The sequence below is a fragment of the Pan troglodytes genome, chromosome Y (genome assembly GCF_028858775.2).
Source record: "Pan troglodytes isolate AG18354 chromosome Y, NHGRI_mPanTro3-v2.0_pri, whole genome shotgun sequence".
Classification (NCBI taxonomy): Eukaryota; Metazoa; Chordata; class Mammalia; order Primates; family Hominidae; genus Pan; species Pan troglodytes.
The window spans coordinates 25,535,509-25,559,336 of NC_072422.2; the positions used below are offsets into that span (position 1 = coordinate 25,535,509).

The following is a 23,828-nucleotide window of genomic DNA, read 5'->3' on the forward strand; positions in this document are numbered from 1 at the left end:
CAGGCATTAACATGAGAAAACACTGTGACTACTATCTCAGATGTAGTTATAACAGATCTTCAAGTGTTTAAGGATACAGAGTAGACTATGTAACCCCAAAAACAACTGTGAAGTGCTCTCCACAATGAGGTTATCTTTGCTTATTTGTTGAAGCCCCCAAGAGAGACAACTAACTCATTTATATGCACATTGAAGTAGTTATCCTTATAATGGGAGTCACTCAGTTATAAAAGTATAATATGTCTGAGATTTAACTAGTAACTTATGAGATAAACTGAACAGATCTTGTCTCAGCCTATGATGGTCATATTAAACACCGTAGCCAATGAAGTTGTATAATCAAAGGAAAATTGAACAGAAGCCAGTATGCTGTCTCTACTATCTTAGGAGCAGAGATACAGAGCACCTTTGTTCCACTGTATTTTTTCAAGGATGCCTGTATAAAAAGCAGCCTTAGAAAAAAATAAAAATACTATTATATGTACAAGCAAAGAGCAGGTTTGCTTACTACCTGTGTAAGATTACAATAAGATTAGCGGCTTATCTCATTACCTTAGGTTTCTTCTGGAGACTCTATGGGAGCATCTGGGCCCTAGCCTCTTCCACAGGCTTACAATATTAGAAAACGAGATTTGTTAACATTAGTTAGAGGCTGCCTGCATTTCTTAGATCTCTGCTTCCTCTACCTTTAAAACTAGTAATGACAAGTCCAGTCCTATGCATAATGCCATGTCTCTGGTTCTGATTCTTCTGCTTTCTTTTTTCATTTATAAAGATTCTTGTGATTTCACTGGGCACAGCCAGATAACCCTACATAATTTTCCTCTCTCAAAATCCTAACTTTAAACAACATCTACAATAACACCTTTTCCCAAAATGATAATTCACAGATGTCAGGACTTAAAACATGGTCATCTTTGGGCAGCCACTGTTCTGTCTACCACACTGCCCAGTGTAAAAAGTTTCAGGTTCTGTAAGCTCATGATTTGTCTTCTATTTTGTATTGTCTGGTTCTCAACACATCAACCTATAGGAATCGAGGTTCAGGACAGAGGTGCAAATGTGGACACAGTGGTAGATGCCATTGTGAAGAACTATTGTTTCAGCTGGGCATGGTGGCTCACTCCTGTAATCCCCGCACTTTAGGAGGCCGACGTGGGCAGATCACGAGGTCAGGAGATCGAGGCCATCCTGGATAACACAGTAAAACCCCATCTCTACTAAAAAATACAAAAAAAACCTAGCCAGGCCTGGTGGCGGGTGCCTGTACTCCCTGCTACTCGGGAGCCTGAGGCAGGAGAATGGCGTGAACCCAGGAGGCAGAGCTTGCTGTGAGCCCAGATTGCACCACTGCCCTCCAACCTGGAGTGGTTAATATTTTACTTCCCTTGTGCCTAGGGTTTTCTACTGCCACAGTTTGTATTTCCAGTAACTATAACTTTGACTTCCGTTCAGTCATCCCCTACTCCCAGTACATGGTTTGTCCAGAAATGTGAGATGCTAAAGGAATGAGAGTATCTATAAATCTTTCAGAGCTCCATTATGTTCTTCTTTCTTGCTTGTGTGGGCCATCATAGGGAGACTTTGTGGTCAGTATCCTTGTGATCTAGAACTAGGTCAGTCACAGGGGAAACCAGGTAGCTGGATCCTCTATTCTCATTCTGCACCTGGATTTGTCGGCGACAAGAAAAAAAAAAAAAAAGAGAGAAACTATTGTTTCAATAGCTCTGTCAACATCCATAAACTATGGCAATCTTATTAATTTGTAAATACAGTTTCTAATTCTTCATAGTTCTTTTCTTATTATTAAAGTTCTGGGGTACATGTGCAGAATGTGCAGGTTTATACATGTGTATACATAGGTATATATACACCATGGTAGTTTGCTGCACCCATCAACCCATCATCTACATTAGGTATTTCTCCTAATATTATCTCTCCCCTAGGCCCCCACCCCTGACAAACCCTGGTGTGTGATGTTCCCCTACCTGTGTCCATGTGTTCTCATTCTTTAACTTTCACCTATGAGTAAGAACACATGGTGTTTGGTTTTCTGTTCCTGCGTTAGTTTGCTGAGAATGAAGCTTTCCAGCTATATCCATGTACCTGCAAGGGACATGAATTCATCCTTTTTTATGGCTGCATAGTATTCCATAGTGCCTATGTGTCACATTTTCTTTATCCAATCTAACACTGATGGGCACTTGGGTTGGTTCTAAGTCTTTGCTATTGTGAACAGTGTCTCAATAAACATATATGTTTTTATTATAATAATAGTATATAATATATGATAGTATAGTAGTTCTTATTACTATGGTTATCTTGATTAGGGTCAGACATTTTATAGAAAATGAACCAAATAAGTATGGGAGGATAAATAATACAGTTATTCATTGCAATGATAAAAATCAAGCTTTCTAGTGAAAATCAGAATTTTGGAAAGTTTCAATCTGCATTAGCCTGCCAGCTTCCCACTCTTTAAAGACTTTTCTGATAAGGCCAGTAATAATATTAACAAATCTCATTTTCTAATATTGTAAACCATCTGAAACATCTATACAACTCAGCGAACCAATATTTCCAAATGACAAATGTTACAAAATTACTGAAAGGCATAAAATTCACTTAAAACATAAAAAAAAAGGTGACGGAAGTTTAATATAACACAGAAAAGAGTTCACTGATTCCACACGAAGGTCTTCAATAAATTTTTTTTTTTTTTTCTCTGAGATGGAGTCTCGCTCTGTTGCCCAGGCTGGAGTGCAGTGGGGCAATCTTGGCTCACTGAAAGCTCCGCCTCCCAGGTTCACGCCATTCTCCTGCCTCAGCCTCCCGAGTAGCTGCGACTACAGGTGCCCACCACCACGCCCGGCTAATTTTTTTGTATTTTTTAGTAGAGATGGGGTTTCATTATGTTAGCCAGGATGGTGATCCACCGACCTTGGCCTCCCAAAGTGCTGGGATTACAGGCATGAGCCATTGCACCTGGCCAATAATTTTTAACTAAAAGTATCCTAAGCAAAAAAGAATGAGAAGTACTGCCTAAGTACAGCAGGGATATATAAAGAATCAAAGGAAAGACATCATCTAGGAAAGTCCCAATGTTGGCACCTATTGTCAGGCAAATCTAGGGAAATGTGAAAAGTTTCACTTTCTTCTTAGCGAACCATATCCAAAATATAGGTCTCAAATTATTAAGTGGTTGGTATATCAATTAACGCAAATGAGTGGTGACAGAGAATTCATATAAAGCATTTTCTCTTGGCCTTCATTGTTTGGCTCACTGTCATGAAGTCAGTTGCAACAGCATTTAATCTACTTTTTCATTTAATCTAGAGAAATAGCTTATAGGCAGGTATGATAAACAGACAATCTCAGTGATGAGCCAATTACAGTTTGTCCAGGGATACGAATCAAAGACATGGAAACATGAGAATAAGTGATTATCAATAACTACAACATTCCAAAGAGTATGGTCTTTCAAGAGCAGAGTAAATATGGAGTTCTGATGCAGAATATAAAACTCCAGCAAAATAACATTCTAGGAGTTAGTATAAGTACTACCTGTAACAGCAAAAGACCCTGCAGTGATTGCTGTGTTATACAAAAGAATACACAGAGCTACAGAGAGCTACTCACAGATAAATTCAAAGAGAAACAGTCATTGCTAAATTTAGAGATGAGGAAACCAAAAGAAGCCTAGAATTACTAAAACAGTTTCAGAAAGGGTAAATTATTACAGTCATGTTTAGCGTCATAATTTCTACATTACTAGTAGGTTCTCATAAGGTAATACTCTATCTTAGATCACATATGTTGTTGGCCTTTTAAAGCATGCACAACTTCACTGTATTTACATTTAATGCCTATGACTATTTTATTTATAAAACTGAAAGAGGTTACAACTAGTTCTAAAACTCTAACACAGTGATTATTTTCAAATGGAGATATCTCTATGAATCTAAATGCCAACCTTGGCAGCAAAAGAATCAGGAAATCCAAAAAAAGATTGTAATGCCCAAAGACACTGAAATATGCTTTTGCCTTACTTGTTTTGGAAAAGGCCAACAACTGGGTCACTCAATTAGTATCATCAAGTCATACATTTCTAGATGTCCAATCGTTCTCTACTTTTATGGATTACCTAAATGGAACTACTTGGTCACAATTTTATGAAGTTATACTTCCCCAGCTCCAATTAAACCAATCATAATAAGCTAAGAAACATCCAGCCTTGTTTTTTTACCCAGATCATTTTAACGTATGTTGACACTATTGCAAGACTGATAGGAAAAACTAAACTCTAAATCTCTTCTAAGTGTGCTCTTTTAAACTCTCAATTCAGAATATTTCATCTCTGATCACCGATAGGTGAGGATTCCTCTCCATTCTCGCCAATTCTGCAGAAGACAATAAATGGGTGGCCTAGGATTCAATTTAATTCTGGTCACTAGTCATCTAGAAAGAAAGAATGTTTCTACAAGTTAAGGGGTCAGGCCCACTAGACTGCCCCCACTTCAGATGTCAGAAACAGGGCTCATTTTGTAAACTATGCTGCCCTTAACCTCCTCCTTTGGTTCAATTAATTTGCTAGAGTGGCTCACAGAAGTTAGAGAAACACTGAGACTTACAGGTTTATTATAATGAATATTACAATGGATACAAATGAAGAGCTAGACAGGAGATGCAAATGGTGAGGTATGTGGGAAGGAGCATGAGGTTTCACTGTTCCAGGAACCTCTTGGACCCTTCACACTTCAAGCTACCTGGAAGTTACGTAAACCTCACTCACTAGGTTTTTATGAGGCTTCACTGCATAGGCATAACTCACTACATTACCGGTGGCTGGTGATCAACTAAACCTTCCGCCCCTGGTGCCCTCCCTGGAAAGCTTCGGGTAAGACTGAAAGTCCCAATCTTCTAATCACAAGGTTGGTTTCTCTGGCAACCAGCTCCCATTCTGGGACTAAGAACACACCAATAGTCACCTCATTAGAAAAAGATTCTCCTATCACCAGGAAATTCCAAGGGATTTAGGAGCTGTTTGTCAAATGCTCCTATTACTCAGGAAATTACAAAGGTCTTCGGAGCTCTATGTCAGGAACTGGAGGTCAAAGATTAAATATTGGAACAAAAAATTCTCCTAGTATCCCATCAACAAGGGTTTTAGGAGGTGTATGTTAGGAAAACAGGGCAAAGAACAAATATATTTATTATTTCCCAGAGGAGAATCTGTTTTGTCTTTTTCAGTTTACAGAGGTTGCCTCCATTATTTGGTTTATTTTCCTGCCTCCATCTTTAAGATCAACAGCAAAACATCTTCAGACCTCTCTCTTACTCTCTCTCTTTTCTCTCTTTTTCTCTGTCTCTCTCTGAGATCTCCTTACTTTTTTTTGGCAGGGGCAGTGGGGGCTATAAATTCTCCTTTTAATCTTATTTTTATTTTAAAATATTTTAAGAACAAATAAAACTTATATATTCCTAGGACATCTCTTTTTCTGATTGATCTTGCTGCCCTCCTCATAAATGAACTCCTGTGACTGATTACACTGGTTCACTACATAATCCAAGATAATCTTCCAATCTTGATATCCTACTTTATGATATCTGCAAATCAAGTATTGCCAAGCTGGACAACATATTCACAGGTATCAGAGATTAGGACATAAATATCATTTGATGAGTTGGGACATATTATTCTACCTACCACATATACATTATTGCCTTTAATGTAGTTCACACTTCAATTCTTAAAAGAGAAACTCTCTTCAAAACTAACAGCACAACTTCTAGAATCAGTTCTCCACCAAACAATACTGCCTTGTGTGAGAACACAAAATGTATCATCTTAGCAAGCAAATATTATCATGACATATTAAAGGGGGAGAAGTGTACCAGAGTGAGGATCATTGAAGGACACTTTGGAATTGTTACATTGAAACAAAAATCCAAGGCAATGAAGATAAATAAAATTATCTTGGTGGCACAGAGAGACAACACTGGATATTTTATAAGTCTGTCCCATCAACTAATCATCAACTCATAAAACTCACAGTTTTAAGTACCAACATAAATTCAACTAGAAAATGGGCTGAATCATAAAAACATAATCTCAGGGTCTGAGTGGATATTAAGGTCAACTAACATTTTTTTTCTTTTGAATATTCTACCTGGTAAAATTTTAACATAGTTCACATGCACTGCTTTGAATAACATATTAAATTTAAATAATACTTTATATGTCTAAATGCTGTCACAGATACTATAGTATCTAAAAGTTACTTTGTACATCACATTAAGATCAAGGAAAAAAGAACTGGGAAGAGACAGAGAAAAGAGACAAAGGGATTTAATTTGGACATTAGGTTAAAACTTACTTTATATAACCAAAAATTGTCCAAATAAAGTACTTTGAAACTCTGGAATCTAATCAGAACTTACAATAACCAGGGAAGTACTTGATTAAAAAAAAGAAGATACTACATTTCAGAAAGAGATCTGTGGCATTTTAATTAACCTGCCTACCATCCCTAATCTGTACCTTGAGGGTAACCATTAGGAAAGCAGCTAGTATTCCTGGTGTGAACTGCTGGTGCCAGAGTGGGGAATATAAACCTTGCTCTTAAAGAGCTATGGTGGTGGGGTTCACTTGTCTAGTGGTTCCCCAGGGGAAGGCCACAGAACCTTCTCAGGGCTGTTGTGTCCTGCTGGTGGTATTTGTTGAAGCCCCAGCCACTAGAAGTAAGGAGTAAACAGAGAAAAAAAGTAGTACGTAGGCTAAAAAGCCTTAAGGGGAAATAAGAGGCTGGGAAAGAGATACACAAAAAAGCTAAGGTTTTATAAAGGATTGACAAATACCATGGGACCTACAAGGATACATGCATGTCCAAAGCAGGATGCACATGTAGAAAACCCTAGGTTTTCTCCTCTGGCTGACCATCAGGATGCACACAACAAGGCACCATCCTCCTTTGGGGCATTCCTTGGTTCCAGGCAGACCCCCATCCCACACCACCTGCAAATACCAAAATCCAAGAATCTTCAAATCCCTTACATATAATGTTATAGTATTTGCACATAACCTACACACATCCTCCCGTATACTTTAGAGTACTCAGAATACCTAATACAATGTACATGCTATATAAAGAGTTGTTATGCTGTATGGTTTAAGAGAAATTACAAGAAAAAAAAGTCTACATGTTCAGTGCAAATGCAACCAACTATTTTTAATTTTTCAAATATTTTCAATCCACAGTTGGTTGAACCTACAAATGTGAAACTCACAGACACAAAGGGCCAACTGTACTACTTAAGGTAAGTTTTAAATTGCCCAGCTAAGCACTGAAGACACCCAATCTACAAAGACTGAAAGGTTTTACTGCTATTCTTGTTTCTCCAGGCTTTTCATAAAATTTAACTCACTAGGTGACCACAAACTGATGTAGAGACTTCTGAAACCCACACACAACAAACAGTCTTCAGAAAAATAGTTTGGCCACTTAACAAACCCCAAAATTCACTTAAAAAAACCCCGTAACAACCAGCAACCACAAACTCTGGTGAGTAGACAGAATCTCATTCCCAGTGTTACGACCAGGTATTCCCCAATACCATTTCAAGATAAGGCCAAAGGGTATCTATGCCTTCTTTTGACCTAAGATTAGTCAGGCTTTTCTTTCATCTACAGACCACAAATTTTGTCTTACCACTGGTCATGCACTAAAATAAGAGCACACACTCACTTTAATAGCTCATCTGAAGAACTGGTTTACCATGTGAGATACATTTCCTGCTCTCTGTTCTCCCCATTTGCTTATTCAATTTGTCCTTAAGTTTCTACTAATCCTGCTTATCCTTCCCTAGGAAAGAAAAATATTTGTTTGATTTTAAGGTGCTTAAGCTTCCTGAATTCAGTGTTATCTCTACTAGAATAATCTCTTTAATGTCTAAATCTGAATTTGACAGTTACCATATGGTAATATTCAAAGCCTTCGGTTTCAAAAAAAAATTGTAAGTCATGCAAAAAAAAAAAAAAGGAAAAAAAAAGGAAAGTATGGGCAATGAACAGAAATTAAAAAAAAATAAAAGAAAACACTCTGGAGGAAGCCTAGGTTTTAGACTTATTAATGGTTTTATAAACCAACTGTCATAAATATATTCAAAGAGCTAGGTGGGAAACCACAAACAAAGAGCTAAAGAAAATTAGGAAAACAGTAAGTGAACAAAATAATAACATAACCAATCAAATGAAATTCTGAAGCTGAAAAGTACAACAAACTGAACATTTTACTAGACAGGCTCAACAGCAGATTTGAGCAGGCAGAAGAATGAACAAACTGGAAGCTAAGTCAACTGAAACTATACAGTCTGAGGAACAGAAAACAAAAGATAAATAAAAATCAAGAGCTTAAAAGACCTTTGATTCTCTCCAACATACAGAGACATGCCTATTACCCACAATAGGAAGAGGCAGCAAAGGGGTGGTAAAGGATATCTGCAGAATAGCCGAAAACAACTTCACATTTGATGAAAATCATTAATTTACACATCCAAGAAGCTCCAGGATCTGTTAAGTAGGAAAAACTCAAAGACTATCCTTCAAAATAAAGGAGAAACTGAAATATTCCCAGATACACAAAAGCTGAAAGAACATAATACTAATAAATCTGACCTACAGAAACAATGCAAAAGAGGGCCCTGTAGTCAGAAATAAAAGGCCACCAGACAATAATTCAAACCTATAAAGAAAAACAAAGAACAATGGCAGAGATAACTATGTAGGTAAATATAAAAGCCAGCATTATTAAACTTGGGGATTGTAAGGCTTTTTTTCTATATGACTTAAAAGAAAAATTTACAAAACTAATTTTATAAAATAAATTTATAAAACAATATGATATCGACACACACTGTATAAAGAGGTAACGTGACAATCAGAAGGCAGAGTGCAAAACTATAAAGGAGCAAAGTTTCTACACACTACTGAATCTAAGATTCAAACTAGTTTATCACAAACAATAAACCAATTCAAACTACTTTATTATACACTTTATTGTAAGTGTTAAGAACAGAAAAAGATATTCCATCAAAATAATAAGCAAAAGAAACTAAGACAATTATGCTAATATTACACAAAATAAACTTTTTAAAGAGACAAAGGACGCTATCCATTAATAAAAGGGTAATCCACCAAGTAGATTTAACAAATATTAACTTATATGCACTTAAGCCCAAAATATATTAAGCAAAAACAGGCAAAACTGAAGGGACAGAAAATCAGTATGAGAATAACAAAACCTAAAAAAGCCCATCTTCTCTAGTTTCTGACTTAAGTATTGTAACTTACCAAAGAATGACAGAGTCATTTTTCTTTTTAATTCATCTAAGATTTTTAAAACAACACAAATATTATTTCTGCATCCTGGAAAAGAGGGGCAGAGGTTCGGTTAAAATTAAGTAATTTTTATTTCCCAGTCAGTGACATACAGGAAATAAAAAAAAATAAAGTTGATAAGGAAGTAACCTAAAAGTGAATTTGGAAATACAAAATATTCAGCAATTTTTAAAAATAAAAATTAAAAAAAAATTTAGATATGTATTTCAATCCTATCTCAGTTAGTTGAATAACGAAAGAAAGAAACCCAAAGTAAAAAGATGGCCAGAAACATGAGCAAAGAAAGGAATATGAGGTAAGTACAGAAAAGTAAGACAGAAACAGAAGTAAATTCTCATTATTCACAACTAGCTATTAACTAGAGCTCTGCTCTTCAAAGGGTCATTAACTTAACTTTAGTTGTAACACGGTCATTAAAAATGCTATTTGATTAAACCTTTGTTTCTAATTGAAGGACTTTTTGTTTCATCACAAGAAGCATAAACAGGAACTTACTGAGCTTATGTATTAAATTGCAATGCTTTTTTATTACAGCTCTCTCCAGGGGGAAGCAAATACTGAGGATAAGTGACATGTCCAAAATGACAATGCTGAATCCCCCAGTAAGTTCAGGCAACAGCTTCTTTCCCAATTATCCAAGTTCTAAACCTTTCTGTTAGAATACAAGGAGAGAGGGAGGGAGAGACAGAGAGATAACTCAGCAGTAACATATTCATGCACAGACCAAAAAAAAAAAAAAAAAAATCTGACCCTAAGCAAATCTCCAAAACCTAACTTTGCTCAAGTGTAAATGTACTGTAAATGTTAAGTAAACATAAATCCGCTTAAAAAGAGGCATTTTGCTGAAATGTAAACTGAATCTTTTTTCCTCATTTTTGAAGCTCGTGAAACAGAAAAATATTTCAACATTTCAGAAAGGAATTTTTTTTGAGTATTGAAATGCATAATGAAGTAAGCGCTACCTTACTTACATAACTAAGTATGTAGGACATTGAACGTTTGAACATGTCTAAATTAAAGAAAAATAAAGAGGATTCAACCATCTTAGGCCGTTTCTTTGCAGTTCTGTATTTCAGGGTCCTGAAAGTTTTATATGCTGCAGCGAATACCTTGCGCAAACTTTTCTAATCTTTAGGCATCAAACCCCAGAAGAAAAGGGATTTCGATTGTTTTAAACGCCGTCTTAATTTTGCGGTATTCAAAGGAACGAGTTGAGTAAAGTAAGGAAAATGTTCCTGTGTCTCCAGGATTGAGAGATCAAAGACGCCGCACTTCAGCTTCTGCTTTGGCGTGCACAGGACAGAGAAAGAGCAATGAAAGAAAGAAGAGAGAAACGAAGAGAGAGAGAGAAAGAGAGAGACAGAGAAAAGAAAAGAGAGAAGATGTTTTGCAAGAGAAGCTGTCATACGATAATGGTGCCCAATTTAGATCGAGGTCCTCTGGCATCACCTCTCATCCTTGGCTGGAGATGTAGCCATGTAGGTAGCGTCAAGAACTGAAGCCCCAGAGCTCAGTCGGTCTCACCGACTGGCTGCGGCCACTTGCCATCCGGTCCTGTGACTGAGAAGGAAAGGAGACTGCGTAGCTGGGGGTGCAATGCGCAGCTGCAGCTACAAAGCCCGGCTTTCATACTGTGTAACAGCTTCACCTCATCTGGCGTAGCGCACCTCAACACATTCTGCTCAATAGCTTCAGGAGAGAACTAGCCTGTGTCCCAAGTAAGCCCTAGACGGTGGTGACCAGCACCGGGAATAAGGCGACGGCAGGGATTGGAAAGGGTACACATGGTGCGTGGGTCCCCGCGGTGCCAGCCACACGTGGCTTTCATACCTAGCGCGCCCTCGGGGTCGCACTCTTCCCGCTGAGACCAGGGCGCGCCCTCAGCCACTCTTCTCTACCCCTCTGGACAGGAACCCACCCCAGAGCTGAGTTACGTTCTGCCCTGTTTGGCACCAATCGTCTTGGCGCCACCGCCGCTGCCTCTTCTCGGTGTTACCTCTCCCCTACTTCCCCACGAGGTGACTTCAGCAGCAAAACCGGCAGAGTAGCATCACGGAAGCTCATGGACTTAACGCGGGGCCCTATAACTCTGGCGACCAATCGCTGCATGCCAAGTACCACACGTGACCGGAGGAGGTTGACTCCGCCATCCACTCTTCCTAACACTGCCAACCTATCTTGGGGAGTGCGGGAGGGTGGGGAATATTAAATCCTGGGCTCAGCCTCAGGCCGACAGAGCCGAAAGTGGCCTCGGGAACCTATGCCTGTTAAAAAAGAACTACAAGTCCCAGCAGGCTGAGCGGCTACGGCTCCCTGGACCTGCTCGGGATTGGAGCTTAATGCAGCGTTCTAGGAAAGAGAGTATTTCTTCTGGGTGTGGCCAACCCGGATTTGTAGTTCCCAGGCCGGTGTTCCCGTACGGTAAGGTACTCATTACCGTTCTGGAAAGGTTTAGATTTTTATTCCAACCGTATTCTTTTGTAAGAGAATGTACGAAATTAACGACAAGTGAGAGTACACATAAAGTCTATTTTCTTATTGCTTAATCTTATGAGGATGTTACCTGCTGTTCCTAGCCATCAATGATGTAGGGATAAAAAGTACATGACGTTAAAGGGTAGGTGCATTGGCTTTCAGCATATCAGTTTTTAAGCTCTGACACCGACCCAGACTCCAGACTGTCCAGTGCAATGGGGTCCACGTACTGTTCCCCGCTGACCCACGCGGGCTTGAAACAACTATCAGCAGCTATTTTGCACCTAGTACAGGTTAAATGGACTCCACTTTCCCCGATATCCGTTTCTTACTTACATTTATACGTTTGTTAATCCATTTATTTTCCTTGATATGATGGAGGCGAAGGGGAATTCTCTGAAAAACATCACCTATTTCTTTTAGATGCAATTACGGTTCCAGTCATCAAAACTTGGGAGATCAGGATAATTCATACACCATGCATTGCCTTGTTTTTAAATGCACAATTTACTAACTTTTCATATATATGTATATATATGTGTGTGTATATATGTGTGTATATGTGTGTATATATGTGTGTATATGTGTGTATATATGTGTATATATGTGTGTGTATATATGTATGTGTGTATATATGTGTGTGTGTACGTATGTATGTGTGTGTGTATATATATATGTAATCCTGACGTAAGTGGACTTTGCGTCTAGCTTCTTTTGCTTATAATAACGGTTTTGCTTCCAAGGTCGTAGTATAATATCAGTACAGTTAGCCCTTTGTACTAGTGGATTCTGAATCCCTAGACCTCTGTAGATTCAACCAACCACAGATCAAAAATATTCAGGAAAAATAAATGAATGGTTGCATCTGCGCCAAACGTGTACAGACTTTTGTCTTGTCCATATTCCCTAAGCAATATAGCAACTGTTTACATAGCAGTTACTTTGTATTAGATATTATAAGTAATATATAAATGATTTAAAATACACAGAAGGAGGTGCATCGGTTATGTGCAAATACTACATCTTTTTGTCAGGGGATTGGAAGGACAGAATCTGACCCTGTCACCTATCCTGAGTGTGACATACAGTCTTGGCTCATTGCCACCTCTGTTTCTGAGGCTCAACCAATCCTTCTGCCTCACCGTGTAGCTTGGACTACAAGCTCACCATCATGGCAGGCTAATTTTTGTACCTTTTTTTTGGTAGACACAGGTTTTCACCATGTTACCCAGGCTACACATTTATATCAGGGACATGAGCAACTATGTATTTTGGTATCTTGTGGATGGGTGCTCCTGGAAACCAGTCTCCCTGGATACCACAAGACAACTGGACTTCATTTATTTTACAGCTCTAATATTTCATTGATTGGATATACATTTTGTTTACTTTTCCATCAATAAACAGTTGAGTTGTTTCCACTTGTTGACTATTTTGTATAGTGGTGCTTTGAACGTTCATGTGCAAGTATTTGTTTGAGAATCTGTTTTGAATTGTTTGGAATTGCTGGATCGTGTAGTAATTTGATGTTTAATTTGTTTGAAGAACTGACAAATGTTTTCCACAGCAGCTGCACAGTTTTATATGCCTACCAACAACATATAAAAATTCTAATTTCTCTACATCTTCACCATACTTGCTTTTCCCATCTGTTTGATTAGCCATTTCACTGAGTGTGATTATATTGCTGTAGCTTTACACTTTATAGTTGTTATTTTAATTGACAAAATCATAATTGTGTATATATATATTGTAGTTTTAATGTACATTTCCTTATAGGTTAATGACAATGAGCATCCTTTTCTGTGCTTATTAGTCATTTATATGTCTTCTTTGGGAAAATGCCTATTCAAATCTTTTGGCTTTTTAATATTTGAGTTTTGGTCTTTTTCTATTGACACTTAAGATTTCCTTATACATTCTGATATAAATCCCTTGGTAGATATGGTTTGCAAATACTTTCTCTTATTCTCTGACTTTCCTTTTTACTTTCTTCATGGTATCCATTGCCTCATAAAAGTTTTTAATTCAGCATATCCAGTTTTTATTTTGCCCTTGTACTTTTGATGTCACATGTTAGAAGCCATTGGCTAAACCTTTGTACATGATGATTTAGGACTATTTATTTATCTAAAAGTTCCATAATTTTAGTTCTTACATTTATAACTTTGAACCATCTTAAATTAATTTGGTAGGATCCAACTTTATTCTTTAGTTGTTGATATTTGTTATCCTAACACCATTTGTTTAAGGCTACTCCTTCCTGCACTGAATAGTTTTCTCACCTTTGTGAAAATCAGCTCATCACAGATGTCAGAGCTCAGTTCTAGACTATGAATTTTACTCTATTCACCTATAATCCTGTCCTTACACCAGTACCACACTGTTTTCATTATTGTCATTTTGTAGCCGGTTTGGAAATTGGGAAACCTAAGTCGTTCAACTATATTTTCAAGATTGATCTTCGTTTCTGGGTTTCTTAAAACTTCATATATTGGGAGGCTGAGGGGGGTGGATTACAAGATCGGGAATTCAAGACTAGCCTGACCAACATGGTGAAACCTCATCACTACTAAAAATACAAAAATTAGCTGGGTGTGGTGGTGCATGCCTGTAATCCAGCTACTCAGGAGGCTGAGGCAGGAGAATCACTTGAACCCGGGAGGCAGATGTTGCAGTGAGCTGAGATTGCACCACTGCACTCCAGTCTGGGTGACAGAGCAAGACACCATCTCAAAAAAAAAAAAAATCATATGAATTTTCAGGTTGTCTGTTCATTTCTAGGAAAATAACACAAACAAAAAGCTGGTTGCAATGTTGACAGAGATCTCATTGAAGTTGTAGATTAGTTTGGGGACAATTGGCATTTTAATGTTATTAATTTTTCCAATCCATAAATACAGATACCTTTCCATTTTTCCTTAGGTTAATTTCTTTTAACATTATTTGTAGTTTTCTTGTACAAATCTTATATTTCTTTTGTTAGATTTGTTATATGTATTCATTATTTTAATGATATAAATTGTCTTCTTTTCACTTTTGAATTATTCATTACTAACGTATGGAAATACAACTGAGTTTTATATGTTGATATTATTTGCCTCAACGTTTCCGAATTGACTTATTAGCTTTGATAGATAGGTGGTGTATGGGTTTCCTAGTATTTGCTATATGCAAGATCTTGCAAATACAGCCATCTTCCACATAACACTTCAGTCAACAACAGGACTACATAGACAATGGTGGCCTCATCATATTATAATAATTTTACTGCACCTTTTTATGTGTAAGTGTGTTTAAGTAGACAAATATTTACCATTGTGTCCTAATTGCCTACAGTATTTAGTTTAGCAACATGCTGCACAGGTTTGTAGCCTGAGAGCAATAGGCTATATCATATAGCCTAGGTGTGTGGTAAGCTAAACTATCCAGGTTTCTGTGGGTACAGTCTATGATATTTGCACAATGACAAAATCACCTACATATGCCATTCTTAGGATGTATCTCTGTTGTTAAATCACCTACGCGTGCCATTCTCAGAATGTATCTCTGTTGTTAAGTGACACATGAGTATATACTATTACATCTTCCTTTGCAATCTGGATACTAACAGTTGTACTGTTTCTCAACTGTTGTGTCCTCAGCATTGGGAGGATGTTTTGAGCCAAATAACTTGGGCCCAGCTTTCCAAAGTAAAACTAATCTGCTAACTGAAGAAACCTTAGGGCTGGATATTCAGCCCTTAATTTGTAAAAGGATATTTGCATAGCCCTTTGCTGGGTGAAGGAGAAGTAAGGGAAAGACTTCCAAAGGTCAGTTTCCCAGCCAGATTACTGAGGAATTCCAATTGCTAGTGACCACAGGGTGGGCGACACAGTGGTACACTGGGTACACTGCCAGCTGACACTGGCCACACCTACACAGTATCTCTGAATGCATGTGGTTAAAATTTCCTGGTGAATTTAGGATCCAAAAAAGAATTCTAGGTCTTCTGTCCAGGTAGAAGCATCTAGTTCTGGCTTGTTGACTCTGGCCCTGCTTCATCTTATATTTCTACCTCATGCGCATATACAATCAAATGTGTTGAGTCTGGGAAGAGTAGAGAAAAGGTGGTACAATGCCTGTCTCCCTAGGTGCAGTGGGTTAGCAGACCCTCTGGATATGTGACCAGATCAGAGACCAGGCCTATGCGTCCACCAAATAGGTGATGGTGATTGTTCAGGATTTGTGCTCTGTGCTTGGTATTTCATCTTACTACAGAGGACAGATGAAAGAGCTGTGTATTGGAGCCTGCAGATGGATGGGGATGGATATGACAGTAAATTTCTTCTTCTGAGAATACACTTTCAACCTCTTGTTAACACAATGGCAGTCTTTGCTCTTCACTTCCTTAGCTGACCCTGTGAGCATTACCTAATGCTTTCCTGAGCCTCTAGATGCTTCGTAGTCAGTGAAGGAGATGGCTTTCACCCTTAACGTCTCCAGAAGTAACTTTAGTTCCCAAATACTTACTAATTTGCATTGGTTTCAGGTAGGCTGGACTCACACACCATCTCTGCAGTCCAATGCCATGTTCACTTCTGAAATCCCAAAACCCGAAAGGATGGATTCCCACTGAGACCTATAGAGGAAAGCTGCTGAAGAGAAAGGACAGCAGAGATACAATTGCCTATGTTGAGAGATGCTCTTGAGTCCCATAACATACAACCTACCAGTTTTCTGTAACCTGAAAGCCCAGGGCTGGCACTATAATCTTAACTAGTCACTACATAAGGTTTTTGTTTTTATGATGTCTATCCGTAGTTATAGTTCTTCATTCCACAAATGCGGAAAAACTGTGTTATCCTTGAGAATTTGATATCTCAGGACTGTGCAATGTGGATGTCCTCTGTCTCCCAGTATGGTGTCCCACTCTGATGGTAGACTGACATCCAGCACCATACAGCTGAGTTTACCCAGCCCAGGCAAAAACCTCAAAAAATTGAAAAAATAAAATAAAAATCAAAATAAAATAGTAGAGAAACAATTTTTTTTTTAGGCAAAAAGTATTATCACCTAAATTACCAACAGTCCTCATCTTATTCTCCACAGGAAAAATATCTAAACACAGGACCCTGCCTGCCCAGTGACTAATCTTACTGACCCTCCTAGATTTAACTAGGCTCACAGATTCCTAAAATTCTTCCAGTATAAGAAGAGGTCAGCCTGCAGAAATGCTTTAAAATTGTTCTCGAGGTTTAGATACAAAATTAATCAGGTAAAGTGAGAGAATGGAAGATTTTAAGAGACAATTCCTTCAGATGAAATATTGGGCTGTGCAAAGGAGCTGCCTAAAACATGACCTGCTTGAGGTGCTAGTGTTATTTCAGCCTCAGTAGGAAGATCTCAGAAGATCTCACTTATTAGCATTTGCTAAATGACATTGACCTGCAGCATAGGTGGGAGCAAAAAGAGGCAGTTTCACCTGGCTGCTAGCCCCAATTCAATAAGAAATATTTATTACCAAACTGAAATTCTTCTGAGAAATCTCCTAATCTGTAATGTGGGAACAATAACACCAGTTTGTGTACCTCACACAAGTTTCAGAAGATAGAACATGTTCAAGTGCTGTGCATATGTGTCCTAATAATTCACTGTAATAAAAATTGGGTCACCCCATTCTAGAAAAGACACTCATTTGCTGATTTATTTTATAAGTAAAGGTCAGCTCTTCTACAAATCCATGTAGGAATGTAGGAGAAAAAGAGAAACTAATATTTTGTATTTCTGTTTCTTTCACTTCAAATTGTATTTTGTAACTAATGTAAAAACTTTATAAGTGCTATAAGATCATTGGGAATAAACAAAAAAATTCAGAGATTCCTCTTGTGGAAACTAAGCAATGATGAGCTCATACTCTGTAGTTACCAGAGAGTCTCTCCCTTCATTGTCTTGAACTATTTCACAACTTTATAAATTGCAGGTAACTTATAGCAATGCAAAATAATTCTTGTTTATTGATATACAAATGAATTATGTGCAGTGACATTTCTAGGGACTTCTCTCCACCTGCGCTGGGTTTAATCCTGTTTCTGAAAACTTAGTATCTACCTGGAATCTCAGAATGTGCTCTTATTTGGAAATAAAATGATGGCAAATGTAATTAAGTGAAAATGAGGTCATCCTGGAGTAAGGAGGTCCCTAAGTCCAAAGACTGTTGTTCTTAATAAGAAGGCCATGTAAAAATGAGGGCAGACATTGTAGTGACGCAACTTCAAGTAAAAATACTAAAGACTACCGGCAAACATCAGAAGTTAGGAGAGATATGAAACAGATTTTTCTCAGAACTCACAGAGGAACCAACTTGGCAACACCTTGATTTCAGAATTCTAACCTCTAGGACTGTGAGACAAGAAGGTTTTTCTGTATTAAGCCACCCAGTTTATGGTGATTTCCTATAGCAGCTCTAGATAAAAGCACATTGACACCATTTACAAATTTCATTTATATAATTTCACCATTCCTATACTTCATGTTAAAACTGAGCTTCATTAACTTTTTAAAACTGCTTATAACATGTTACTGATTTTTTCATTTATAATTTATTAAATAAATTTTAATGTTTTATGTTAAATAAAATTTTAATATGTATTTTTGTATATTTGTATGAGCCATGATTTTATCCAACCACATTTGCAAAAAATATAACAATGAGAAAATTATAACAGTAACAGAGAACTGATCTAACCGTCTTGCCCTTAACCTACCTACTGCCCTTGTTCATTCCTGGGCATAAACTAACCTAACTTTGAGAAAAATTTAGTCTATAGTTTAAAGGAGAATAGTCCTTCCCAAAACTAAATCACCTTTGTAAAACAATGAAAGACCACCAGGTTAGGACAATGAGAGGGGCGTGATCCTGCTAAGATGTAGATGTAGTTAAATGATTACTGGTCATTATTCTGGAGTTGCAAATTCCCCAATTACTCCTGTAATTAACATCACTTTTGTAGAACTTAAGACTGGCCTTTTGATGTGTTTTTTCAAGTTTTGTCATTTTTAACTACCAAATGGCCCAACTAGACAGGCGACTCTAGACTCAGCCAGTCCTGTTTCTGCCTACCAGAATTGAACTAAGCACAAGAGGACCACTTTCCACATCCCTGTGATTCCATACGCAACCTATCAGAAGCACCCATTCCCTAGCCCCCACCTGCCAAACTGTCTTTGATAAACCCTAGCCTCCAAGTTGATAGGAAGGCTGAGTAATAATAAAACCCTAGGCTCCTATTTAGCCAGCTCTATGTGTATTTAATCTCTTCCTCTATTGCAATTCACCTACTGAAAAATCAGCTGTCTCTGGGCTCTGGACAAAATGAACCCATTGGGTGGTTACATCAAGAGTTGGAGGTTAAAAGAAAGAAAAAAGAGCATCTCAGTGTTGTCAAAACTCATTTTTGAAAAGAAACCCTTGTGAAGAATATTAATGTAAAGTAGCTTTTTGATTATGTACTCTTCTGTTATTCTGGAGATCAGATGCTGGTGTGTGTGTATACTATTTCCTGCTCTGGATCCCTGAACTGTCTCTGACTCATTCTTGGTCGGCTAAGTATGAGGTAATATTGGCATGTAGGGAAAGGATGGTGGAAAAGGATAATAATTTGTCTTTTTTTTTTTTGAGACGAAGTTTCACTGTGTTGCCCAAGGTGGAGTGCAGTGACGCTCTCTTGGCTCACTGCAACCTCTGCCTCCTGGGTTCCAGTGATTCTCCTGCCTCAGTCTCCGAAGTAGCTGGTGCCCACCACCATGCCAAGCTAAGTTTTGTATTTTTAGTAGAGACAGGGTTTCACCATTTTGGCCAGGCAGGTCTCAAACTCCTGACCTCAGGCTATCCACCCATGCTGGCCTCTCAAAGTGCTGAGATTACAGGTGTGAGCCACTGCGCCTGGCCAATACTTTGTCTTAAATGAACTTTGGAAAAAAAGACCTATGCTTTTTTCTCTCCTTGAAGATACAGAGATGTTAAAACTGGGGTAGAAAGGTGCAAGATTTTGAGCCCAGCATCTGTTAGGATTGGGTACTGGCTTTTGTCTCCTATCCCTGACCTAGGAACTTCTCTGCCCAAGGATAGCATCCATTGGCCTGCTGTCACTGGTGTTGGGGCTTAGGACATATTATGCCAAAATATGACATCATGGAGGTCACTCACTGACATTTTCTTTTTTTGTTGTTTTTCTTTCTTTTTTTCTTTTTCGAGATGAAGTTTTGCTCTTGTTGCCCAGGCTGGAGTACAATGGCACAATCTTGACTCAGTGTAACCTCCACCACCTGGATTCAAGTGATTCTCCTTCCTCAGCCTCCTGAGTACCTGAGATTAGAGGCAGGCAGGTGCCACCATGCCCAGCTAATTTTGTGTTTTTAGTAGAGATGGCATTTCACCATAGTGGTCAGGCTGGTCTCGAACTCCTGACCTCAGGTGACCCACCCGCCTCAGCCTCCAAAAGTGCTGGGAGTACAGGCATGAGGCGTCACTGACTTATTCTAACCTTTCTGTGTGAAAGCTGTCCATAAAATTATTGTCTGACATACCTCCCTTGAAAGTAGTTCATAAGACTCTCATGTGGCATATGTCCTGCACCATACACAAAGGGAAAGAATACAATAGAGAGAGGCTAAAAAGAATCTGAACTCCCAGGCCTTAAAGTTTACCCAATTTATTATCATTATATCATAAATTATTTTGTCCTATAATACTTCTACATTACCTGTCCATTCTATCTTTTTTCTTTCTCTTTCTTTATTTTTTTCTTTTTTTTCTTTCTTTTCTTTCTTTTTTTTTTTTTTTTTGATACAAGGTCTCACTCTGTCATGCATGATGGACTGCAGTGGTGCAATCATGGCTCACTGTAGCTTCGACCACCCTGGCTCCGGTCATCATCCTACCTCAGCCTCCCAGGTATGTGGGATTACAGGTATGTGCTAACATGCTCAGCTAATTTTTAATTTTTTGTGGAAACAGGATTTTGCCATGTTGCTCAAGATGATCTCAAACTCCTGGCCTCAGGGAATCCTTCTGCCTCAGCCTCCCATCCTTCCCCCACATACTGAGGCAAAGATACAGGTGTGAACCACTGAAACGATCAAAAGGGAAAATTACAACACCTTTACTTATACAGATAATTGGCTTTTATTTGCAAGTCATGAAGGAGCATCCTCCATTCTACAAAATGGAGTGATAGATCCCACTGGCAAGTAGTAGAACAGTGGATTTTGTATGGTGAGAGCAAAGATATGAAACAACAGAAAAGTGACTAGTTGACATGAGGTTACTTTTTTGAAAGGGATAAAGCAGAGTATGGTTCGTTATTGCACTGAATTGGGTAGACTCTAATCTCTTGTTTTCAGAAAAAAAAGATGGCTTTCAGGATCTATCTCTTTCCCTCATATTTCAGATTAATTTACCTGATATTATGTGAAACTTAGCATGAGTGACTCCATTTTAGTTTGACCTCGTCTGTTGCTGCCTAATTTTGGAGCTCAATACAAAACCATGGCCCCATCATTTTTGTTTGGCAGCACTGAAAACTAAAATACACAATTTTCACTGGTTCTCTGAGTCTTTATTTCTTAAGGCTCTTATGTCACCTGAAACTTCATTGAATAAATTTGTTATGTTTTTCCCTTGTTAATTTGTCTTTATTCATAGTGGTGTCAGTCATGAACCTTGTGATCACTGAGGAAAAGATACAATAATCCTTGCCTATCTGTGAGTTCTGTCTATATGTATTCAACCAAGTTTAGATTGAAAATATTTTGGGGAAAAATGGAAGGGTGCACCTGTACTGAACATGTTCCAACATTTTCTTGTCATTGTTACTTAAATAATACAGTATAACAACTATTTACATAGAATTTACACTGCTTTAGTAATTATAAATAATCTAGGGATGACTTATTTAGATAGTCTAGGAATGATTTAAATAATCGAGGATGGTGATATATGGGAGGATGTACATATGTTATACATAAATACTACACCATTTTATATCAGGGTCTCAAACATTCATGTACTTTGGTATCCAACAGGGATTCTGGAATCAATCCTCCAGAATAGCAAGGGATAACTGTATTAGTTTTTCTTTTCTACACTGTTTAATGGATGCTGCACCCTTCCTACTCTAGGACCCAACCAGGATCCTGAGGCCTCACTTTCTTCCTGCGTTCCTCATGATCCATTTGACTATAATGCAGAAAGTTCGTTTAGCTACTGGCTGGTATCTGTAACTCCTATGACAGCTCACACTCCTTGAAGAAGAAGAGAGAAAACAGAAGATTTGTCCTGTGGATAGATTATTTCTTCTTCTGTTTGTTTGTTCTTTGTATGCTCTCGACAACATCCACATACACAAATGCACATACATAAACACAGAAACTTTTTCTTAACATGGACAATCTGAAAGAGAAAGCAGCACAACAACCATTTTGGATGATCGAGACTATTTTTATATTATTACAGTACAATTGCAGAATGAATTCAAAAGGGCAAGCCCCTAGCAATGATAATGCTAAATGGCTGGTGGATGTAAATAATTAGTGGTCAATATATTATCCATGATATGTGGCAAGTTTGAAAGTTGGAAATGCAGAATCCCTGTTCTAGACATATTATTGTACTTGGATCTGCTGGGAACCATTTGATACTCTGGGATTCTCATTGAGAATCCAGTGATAGCTAATGTTGAATATTGCTTGCTGCTGGGCAACAGTGACTGTCAAAACATTCCATCACCATTTTTTTTTTCAGTTTAGAAAAAGGGTCTTGGATGTTGCCTAGGCTGGCTGGAAACTCCTGAAGTCAAGTGAGTCTCCTGTCTTTGCCTTTAGTTCTGGGAGTACTGGGAGTGAACCTCTGCACCAGGATTTCCCTCACCATTTTCTGTAAAATGGCTTACTACAAAGAACATTTCTGTAGTATATTTTTATGTATGTATGTATTATGTATTTATGTATTTATTTATTTATTTATTTTTGAGACAGAGTCACAATGCTGGCCAGGCCCTAGTGCAGTGGTGTGATCTTAGCTTACTGCAACCTCTGCTTCTGTGTTCAAGAGATTCTCCTGCCTGTACTCCTGTGGAGTAGCTGAAATTACAGGCGCACACCACCAAGCCCGGCTAATTTTTATCTTCTTTGGTAGAGACCGTGTACACACACACACACACACACACACATATACATTTAGGTAGATACGAGGTCTCCTCACAGCAGCTTCAGCAAACACAGATTTCTGGTGTTGGAGGACAGATTTAACTACAGAAAATTCTGTTGGGCAATCGGAAGCCTCAATCTATACAGACTTTTAGGAGGAGCCTGCCTGTTTGGTTCAAATTTAGCCAAAATATATTTTTTTTTTACCACTGATTCAGTAAATCTCCTAACTTTGCAGGAACTGGGATCCTAAAAATTATGGAACAAATTGTAGAAACTCAAGCAACTCTCTCCAAAGCCCAGGGTTCAGCAAGAGTAAGCAAGAGGCACTGAGCCGCTGGAGTCTGCACATTGATAAATTTACTTACAGTTGTAAATAAATTGCATCATCTTCAGCTAGTAACACAGAGTCTAATTTTTATAGCGGCATACTTGCCTCCATGACTTTCCTAGACACCAGAAAGAAAGGCGAGAGCCAGCCTTAGCCTAATCAAGAACCATGATCCAAGAAGGAGTGGGAGGAACCTAGCAGCCACGTGGGAATCCCAGCCCTCCTATTAAGCCAACCCTCTTTGCAAATTGTGACTGTGAGCTCCTGGTTTACAGAAATATATCCCAGAACTCAAGCAACATGAGCCACTATAATTGTCTCTGGAAGGTGACCCAATTGCAGATAGGGACTTCCCTGAAGGTTGGGGCCCTCATGAGCTATGCTTTCCACCAAGTTGTCTCTATAAGGACCAGTTCCAGGACCTCAGGGAGGAAATTT

At 38.3% G+C, this 23,828-nt stretch overlaps 1 long non-coding RNA gene across 1 annotated transcript; it reads left to right on the top strand.

The window, feature by feature from the left end:
* The first annotated feature begins 20,721 nt into the window (after positions 1 to 20,721).
* Positions 20,722 to 23,462, top strand: LOC134809396 (uncharacterized). Its single transcript, XR_010154977.1, has 2 exons — positions 20,722 to 20,807; positions 23,298 to 23,462. It is a non-coding gene; the product is annotated as an uncharacterized LOC134809396 (long non-coding RNA).
* Positions 23,463 to 23,828: the final 366 nt, after the last annotated feature.